The sequence below is a fragment of the Callionymus lyra genome, chromosome 8 (assembly GCF_982586985.1).
Source record: "Callionymus lyra chromosome 8, fCalLyr1.hap1.1, whole genome shotgun sequence".
NCBI classification, from domain to species: Eukaryota; Metazoa; Chordata; class Actinopteri; order Syngnathiformes; family Callionymidae; genus Callionymus; species Callionymus lyra.
The window spans coordinates 3,126,843-3,135,472 of record NC_141825.1 but is presented as its reverse complement, the minus strand read 5'-3'; the positions used below and the strand labels follow the sequence as shown (position 1 = coordinate 3,135,472).

At 42.1% G+C, this 8,630-nt stretch overlaps 1 protein-coding gene across 12 annotated transcripts in view; it reads left to right on the top strand.

The window, feature by feature from the left end:
* The first annotated feature begins 6,218 nt into the window (after window positions 1-6,218).
* Window positions 6,219-8,630, top strand: part of nrcamb (neuronal cell adhesion molecule b) — a 91,176-nt gene continuing 88,764 nt past the window's right edge. For 11 of the 12 annotated variants that reach the window (XM_087797741.1, XM_087797740.1, XM_087797737.1 and 8 more), the window contains exon 1: window positions 6,219-6,336. The gene's annotated coding sequence lies outside the window, so the exon portion shown is untranslated. The remainder of the gene's footprint in view (window positions 6,337-8,630) is intronic. The other variant, XM_087797736.1, reaches the window with a different exon arrangement.

The window sequence follows — 8,630 nt, the reverse complement described above, 5'->3', positions numbered from 1 at the left end:
CCGCCTCAGGAATCCTGCCGTCTCTCCCGCGGCACGCTCATAATCTCCAGAAGACAAGCCGTGCTGATGTGACATTAGTCTGTTGAGGTGACATTTGCGAGAGTGATCGTGTACATCTTCGTCGCTCCTACTCAATCTTCCTAATTGGGGAATCGTCCAATCACGGGTACTGGCGACTCATTATCTGCTCTTCTGTCTAAAGCTCCTGCGTCTACATTCATAAGATGTTTCAACTCTACCGCTTTCTCTGAGTTCATGCCATGGCTCAGCTCTTTTTTGGCGGGCGAGGATCTCAACTGTGACTAATTTTATGTTGTAAATCTTCCGCTACATGTCCCCCTCTTCCTCCTCTGTGCCCTTCACACTTGAACACCAGCTCATCCCATGTACACTCCCATTTTTTTCTCCCTCTTACATTTATCCTCTCACCAGTTCATCCGGTTTGTGCCCCAGATCCATCATAACATGTAGAAAGGGTCTTTTGCAACTGTGGTTATTTTGTTTGTAATCAAATGCAGTTTGACAGTCAATGGATTGACTTTAAGATTGCCAATCTACACATTTAGTTTTAGACCATTTGAAGGATTATATGAATTCTTTGTTCAGTTTTCAAAGCATCTTTCAAGGGACAACAACAGAAGAAGTGTATTGAGTTCTCAGCCAACTGGCTCTGCAGCTTACAGCATTGCTAGTGTCTTAGATAATTGTTGAATAAAAACAATCAATCAATTCTGTCACAATATCTCTTGATAGTTCCTCTATTTTTGTGACACAATGGTATGGTGGTATGATGTGTCTCATATAGTCAGGCTCTCCAGTTGTTTCCCTTGCAGTTACGCTGTTGTTCCCAGCAGCAGCGCATAGAAGTCATACTAAATCCGATCATCTGCTCCTCGTGCCATCATTGTTTCCTGAAAATGTTAATCAAAGTTTGTTCTGAATGTCTTGAGAGATTATTCTGACAGGGAGAAAGATAAACACTGTAAAAAGCTAATCTCTTAGAGAAGATAAATATAGAGTATTCTGTTCCTGACTGAGTTTATTTCTCATACAACGTCCTCAAAGATCTAAACTCTGCATTTATCGCCTCGTGGTTCCTCCCTTGGTCAGGCATCGTTTAATATAGACTAATCGTAACGTAATTACGTAGCAGAAAACGCAGCCTGATGTAAACAGAGCTGACTCATGAACTTGTCCTGCAGCGATGATCAACAGTAATAGGATTTCATTTGCACGGGTGGTCTTAACACAGAGGACCCCAACCCTTTTCCCGGTTTATAAAATAACAAATTACAATGAGTTTGTATTTCACTCATTTTCACTAGTGTTTTACTAAGTTAATTTGAATGAAACCAGCGTCTTTATGTTTCACAGGATAATGTTACTTTAGGTCAAATACCATCTTTTCAGAACAAAAACCATTTCAATCACAGGAATGATGTCAATGTTTTTGCTTTTGCTTCCCCGGACCGGGCATTGGGGACCAGTGGTCTAAAGCAGGGGTCCCCAACCTGTACCGCGGACCGGCCAGTATTATATTCAAGGATACGTTCAGATAGAAAAAAAAGAAAATACAATAGCATGACCTGCAAAATAACTATAACTAAGTGCATGAAAAAAACATCTCACCATAACGCTGAATCAGCAAGAGCTCTGAACTGCTTACAACAAGACGTACAGTAAGTGTATTTACATCTTTGTGTATTTGATTGTATGAGGTTGATAATGTTCTGTGTGTGTGTGTGTCTCCTAGATTTTAGAGACGTTGTGCCAATGTGTTAGTTTGTGTTTATGCATTATTTACATTGACTGAGAAATAGAAGTTTTGTTTCTAGAGTTTGTATTTTACTCATTGTCACTAGTCAAGAGTCACACGCTAATGTTATTTCAGAGAAAATCTGTTTTCTTTTTCTAAAGAAAACACATTTTAGGCAGACATAACAAATCAGTGTTTGTCCGTCTCATGGACCGGTACCAATCCCTGACCCGGGTGTTGGGGACCACTGGTCTAAAGTAAACGCTGAAACATCCTGGTAGCATTTCTGAACTCTATGATGGACCATTGAATTCAAACAACACCTGCTGCTCAATGAGAGTTTTAGCTTTTGTTCTTACTAGTTAAGTCTCTTTGTTTTTGTCTTTGGGCTGCTAGAAACTGTCCAAGCTACAAAGGGTTAGAGGGAGGACACTTTGGAAAAGTTCATCACAGGAAACAAATTAAAAAACAACTCTTCTCCATCACAAGTGAAAGGATGGAAGGATTTCTCTCCTCTAGTCCGGAAGCTTGTGCGCAGATCCATCAGTAGATTCTGACCACAGACCTCAGAGCCCGAGCTGGGCATGAATAGATATGAAAGTAATAACCAGAATTTTAAAATTGATCCTGATCCAGGTCAGCCAGTGAAGAGTTTTAAGGATCGGAGAAATGTGAGTTTGCATACTAGAGTGGTTCAGAATTCTTGCTGCAGAGTTTTGTATTAACTGCAGGCGAGACAGCTGTCTTGTTTAGACATGAAAACAAACTGTTACAATAGTCTAAACGAGAAGACACAAATGCATGGACTACAAGCTCCAGATTTTGTTGCGACATCATTTTCCTAAGTTTAGAGATTTTTCTCAGTTGAAGGAAACAGTTTCTGGTCAGTTTTCTGCAGTGTTGCACTAGATACATGTCTTTGTCAACACCCAGGTTTCTCAGGCTCAGTTTGACAGACTGACCCAAATCACCCAAATTCAGTTTTGAACAAGCTTTTCAGCCTCTCCGGCTCAGTTGGATCAAAAGAGCAGTAGAGCTGGATGTCATCAGCAAAAATGTGATAAGAAACATCAGGAAATCTCTGAACGGTTTTACCCAGGGGAATCAAGTACAGCAAAAATAATAAAGGACCCAAAACAGAACCTTGAGGAACTCCACACAACAGATCCACTGATTCAGACCTTATTTGATTGGCAGATACACTGAAACTGCGCTCAGAAAGGTTTGACGAGAACCACCGTAACACAGACCCAGACAGTCCCAGTTCTTCCCTAAGTCTTCTCAGCAGGATCTGGTGATCAACTTGGTCAAGGGCTGAGGACAGATCCAAGAGAACCAGAACAGTGTACTTTGTCACACTCTGGTTACACCACACAGCTAGTTCATCATCCCTCTGAGGTCATTTCACACTTGGCTGGCTGCTGCTGCGTCTGTTCCCGAATGAATGGAAAAATAACAATGAATTAGTAAAAAAAACAAAACAAGAGATGAAGCACACACAGAGACACACGCTGACTCGACTGAGCAATAATCACACTAAACTTCAAACTTCTAGTGCAAAGAGATGCAGAATAATTGGAGATTTCACTGAGCCAGAGAGAGAATCCGCATCCAACATTCCCTTCACTCTTCCTCCATTGTTTCCCTGAACTCTAGAAAACCCCTCCAAGTATTTTTGGAATAATATACATGTGGGAAATTAATAGTAAGTAATGAGATTCAGCAGTTGTGTCGACGTGTCTGCAGGGCTTACTGCAGGGGTGTTGGCTGCAACGTTTACTTTGAAGGATACGTCCCCCCCCCCATTGAGATGCAAAAACAACAAAAAAAGATCCAAAATGAAATTCTGTGTCTCAGGTTTACTCATCAATTATGTACAAAACTGAAGAGGATAAAGGATCCAAAATATACACAATGTTTATAATAGAACCTGGACAATAAATGCAAAAGAATTCAATTCAGTGATGGTCTGATGAAGTTTCATGAAGCAGTGTCATTATTTTCAGAGTCCACTAGATGGCGATCTCTGCACTGTTTTCCCTTGCTTAGAACAACTGTTCTGATAAACTAATGGCACCATCTACTTACCTCTAAACTACTTGACACTGTTTCATGAAGCTTCATCAGCCCATCCTTTAGTATAGTAGACTCATTCTAGATAGAACTTGCTTCCATCACTGGTGCTGATGCTGCCGTGTTACTCTGTTTTATGTCCATCCTCATAATGTCGGGTCTAGACTTTGAATAGTGCAGCTGCTTTTTCCACACAAACATCGGTGCAGGTATTTAAGTTGGACCTGGCACTGTGATGGGTGGGTGCTTATGAAATCGGAAGTCTTCTGTCATTAGTTGACTTTTGATCTTCTGGACCGTTGGATTGCTGTAAACCTCTAAAGCCGGTCTAGTTGCCAAAGCGAGCTGATCTCTGTCATAATGAGTCGTCTGCTCGCTCTGGTTTGGTGCCGCGCCTGCAGATGGCTCCTCATGCTAAGCCTGAGATAATACAAGTGTGGAAGCGAGCATGGAACGAGAGGGAACGCCGCTCTCAAAGTCACATGATGTGATCCAGCAGAGTTGATCCCTCGGGCGATTGTGATCATCGGAGCAATCCGGCTCTCACGTTAGGATGGCATCACGGTATGGAAATGACTGACAGACAGGAGTTGATCATCATTAGCTGGGAAGTTAAGCTGCTCCTTTAGTTTTGTCCCGCCATGATCCGGTCTGCTCCTCTACAAACCAGCTCTCTCAGCAGCACTGAGGAACGTTCACAACATGTGAGAGCACACGTGCAGACAGAATCACATGAGTAGAACCATGATGAACGCCACGCTGAATGAAATCAATGAAGTGATAAAAGCTCTTCAGGTCATTCATCCATTTACTTGCCCACTGCTTCTTCAGTCATGCTAGCAAAGATCTCACATGGAATACAACCAGAAGGGCTGTTTGTTTTGTCGCCAGAGAAGGTCCAATTTATAGTTTTCACGCTCAATCCATCTTTGGTGTGTGGCAGGCAAACACAAGTGCTCGAGGAACATTCTTCTCGACCATTTCTCTGTGTTCACTGGTGACAAACAGCTTTGATCTATTTTATGATTAATGTTTCATTTGACTTGATTTTAAACGTATCAAGAACCGGCGGTCCTCGATGTGGCGTCTGGTCTTTAGCTTGAAGGTGAACAAGCCAATAGGAAAGTTGGCTGACTAAGAACGTTGAAGAAATGAACAGAGGTTTGGCTCCAGCTGGAGCAGAATGCAATGAAAAAGAGCTTAAGAAGTCATGTATAGTTGTTTGCATTTTGAGTGCAAGGACTGTCCTTTTTAAAAATCTTTATTTTTTCTATTTTTTTCCTTTATCATGCGCATTACAATTAGCCTACACACAAATAGACTCTACTAAAGTACGTTTATGTGTCCCATCCATTTCATGCACTATTGTAAACATCTAAAAACTGTGCATTAAAGTATAATTTTTGGTAAAAATATAACATCAAAATCATGGTTTTTGCTTGTCCTGTAGTATAACATACCACTCAGTAATACTAACATAATTGGGCTTTCACAAAGGCACCTATTTTTTTAAGCGACATCACTGACAAAGGATGACATCATTTCCTGACACCAACATTACATACAACTGGAACATTTAATAAAGTAATGTATGTATTGTGATGTACAATTTAAAGTCATAACATAACTTGTATTCTATTCATTTAGTTTTTTTTGTTTTTGTTTTTTAATGCGTAGTTTTGCCATGGTTTTGATCGACCAATGGCTGAAAAGTGTCTAACAGTTCAAGCTGCTGTCAATCTTATGTGAAATTTACAGCATTTTTACCACCTTTTAAGGATTAGAGTGTAATTTCTGATACTCTGAATTGAATTGTAAAACTTGAATTTATAATATTAGTTCAGAGGCATTTTTAATGACAAAACATTTAATGTTTTGGAATTTATGTGGCATTAATTCCTTTTCCTCTAAAATAAAATAATAATAAGATTAACAAAGCATTCTCCTTGGATTTTTATCATCTCTGTGTTTCAAATTTCCTTTCCTTCAATATTATTTTATTTGTATTACTTTATAATTGTATAATTTAATAGGTGACGTCGTGACGATCCAACCATGAAATTACTTGAAGGACCGGATTTTGGCCCCCGGACCATCAGTTTAAAAATGGTCTCCTCATGATTCAAGACAATTTAAGTATTAAAAAAAAATAATAAGAGGCATTAGTCTTATTGTTTTCGTTGCTAGTTGCCGTTAGTCTTTTGCTATAGCGAGATGTACATTTTCGGTGCGAATTTGTTCCAACAGTATCTGCGGGCTACCACCAGCAGGGGCGCTGCCGTGCGCGCAGTAGGCGTGTGCACAGCCCTTAGGAGCTGCCGCTGCGCGTCCCCGCGACTCCCTCCCCTCCTGGTGTGTGCGCGAGCGCGCCACTGAACCGGTGGGAAGAGCAGACTGACGCGCAGCGGGCAAGTGCAGCAGCTGAGCGGGACCCCGCACACATCCAACACGGGACGTAAACACGCGGTGACGCCCGGAGACTCACCCGGACCAGAAGAGAGGAGCAGGTGAGTCCATTCATGCACGCGCGGAGGGGAAAGTGCGCGCGGCTGTCAGGAGTTTGTGGAGACAGTTGGAGGCTGGATGATTGTTGTTGTTGTGGGGAAGATGCTGGGATGTCATAGGCTGTCAGGAGTTGACAGTGGTGAGGTTCAGAGGGAACCATTGACACGACCTGTCCTTACTCTTTTGTTACTACAGTTTCCACTGGTCAACCCTCACCTTCTCTGAGCTATTGAGACTGCATTTCTGATCATTTTATTCATCCCTGGACCCTTTAATCCTCAGAGACCCATCAATACAAATAAGCCACATGTCATCAATATTCATGTTATTCCCACCAAACACCCGCCTCCTCCTCTTCATCCTCCTGCTCATGGTCAAAGCCTCAGTTAAGGGGGTCCTCGCCATCATGCAACAACAACTACCCCCCCCCCCCCCCCCACCACCCATATTCCATACTCCCGCTCATCCCCAGACACTCTCACTGACACACACACACACACACACACACTTTCCCCTGCTGCACAAATGGACTTATGAATATAATGCTAATGACCTGGACTTTATTGTGTGAAGCCCTTGTTCTTACTGCTGCCTGGAAGGGCTGACACACTTTCTCCCCTCACAGACCACAAGCTGGCTATTGTTAATCTGTGTAAGAAGATAACAGTGGCGCTCCCGCCGTATGTCTGTTTTGGCGTTCACTCAAAAACAAGGCGCCAAAGTGGTTGTTGTTGCATACGTGTGTGTGTCGCCACAAGTCAGTTTGACTGGTTCAGCTAAGCCTGATAATATTGTTCATTTGGTAGTTTCCTTATGATATGGTTAAGACGAGGATACTCCCTGAGTGCTCTAATGGACACAATTGGAACAGACTTGAGCTAAAGTTGATGCATTCTTTGGTAGAGTGAGATGGGTGTCTGGGCGGGAGGTGGGTTCTGAGATTCTCTAATGTAAATGTGACGACAGCTTCCTCTGGACCACTTGGACTCTTTTTAAAACTCATATTTGACTTATTTTTTGATAAAACTTCATCTTTATAACGTTATGACAAGGCATGAGTCACATGTCAATATGGATAATGAAACACTTCCTTTATCAAACACCCTTTCAGACAAAAACAACAGAAATTAAACTATTTATTTTCTCTTTTTCTTTTGTGCAGTACAGAATTAAATGCCTGGCAAAGTGGTACCGGTCCCGGACATGTTGGTTGGGACTTGTGGATCAAAAGGTGTTTATTTTAGTTTTCCACCGGGTTTTTCAAGCATGACAAACTGTTATTTTTCTCTGAGGTGTCTTTGAACGCAAGATGGTTGTTATACACATCATTATTACTTTATAAGTGCATCCTTAAAACAAAACGTTAAAATACCTTCATAAAAATATATTTTTTGCTACAAATAGAAAGGAAAAGGGACTATCAACTGTTAGTTGACGCTAGTTAATTGCATCTTTTACTTAAATACTCCACTCAATTCGTCATGTTAAGCTAACCATTGCATTGATGCGCTAAGACAAAGCTTCTAGGCAGTACCGTCGCTCACACACATTCATATCTGGCGTGTTTCTATCGTATCTGTCTTGAAATAAAGCGCCGCACACTTTCGCAGCTTCTCTTTTTCCGACCAAGCTTCCCCGGTTCATTTGTCCGACGGGGAGATCGAGGACAAGATAGTGACCTACATTGTGCCGCCGTCTTTACTTTCACCCTCAGCACAAACGGCACTCGGAGATTTGCATAACTAAAGGATTATCGCGACACACGTTAGCCGGAGTTACTGCCGGAGCAGCAGTCAGTCAAACGCTGATGACCTAAAACCAGTCTAAAGCCGCCGCAAACTGGGGGCTGTGGGAAAAGCCTGGGTGTTGGAGGGAAAAAATGCCTCTCGGTTCAACCCCGTGTGGGCCGTAGAAACATGCCGAGCGTTCGTCAGCAGTGGTCAACGCTCTCTTCTGTCAGCTGTCGTCTGTGGCGTTGTGAACTCCGCCAACCGCGGGTCAGGACAAAGTGTCTCACCGACAGAGAGACTTGCTTTGTGCGTGGATGACGACATCCCGTCAGTTCTCTGGTATTTCTCATCACCAAAGACTCAGTGTCGGAGATGTATGAATGCGTTTCATAGCAGCGTCATCAGTGGATCTACTTTCTCCGAATACTTTGTGCTCATGTGGTTAAAACTGTTAGCTCTGGGTCCTGGTTGTAAAACAAATGTTTAATATTAGCAGACCATCACCTATGACAAGAGGTTAGATTTTAACACCATTTATCTAAGCGATGTCAAGTTTTGAACATATT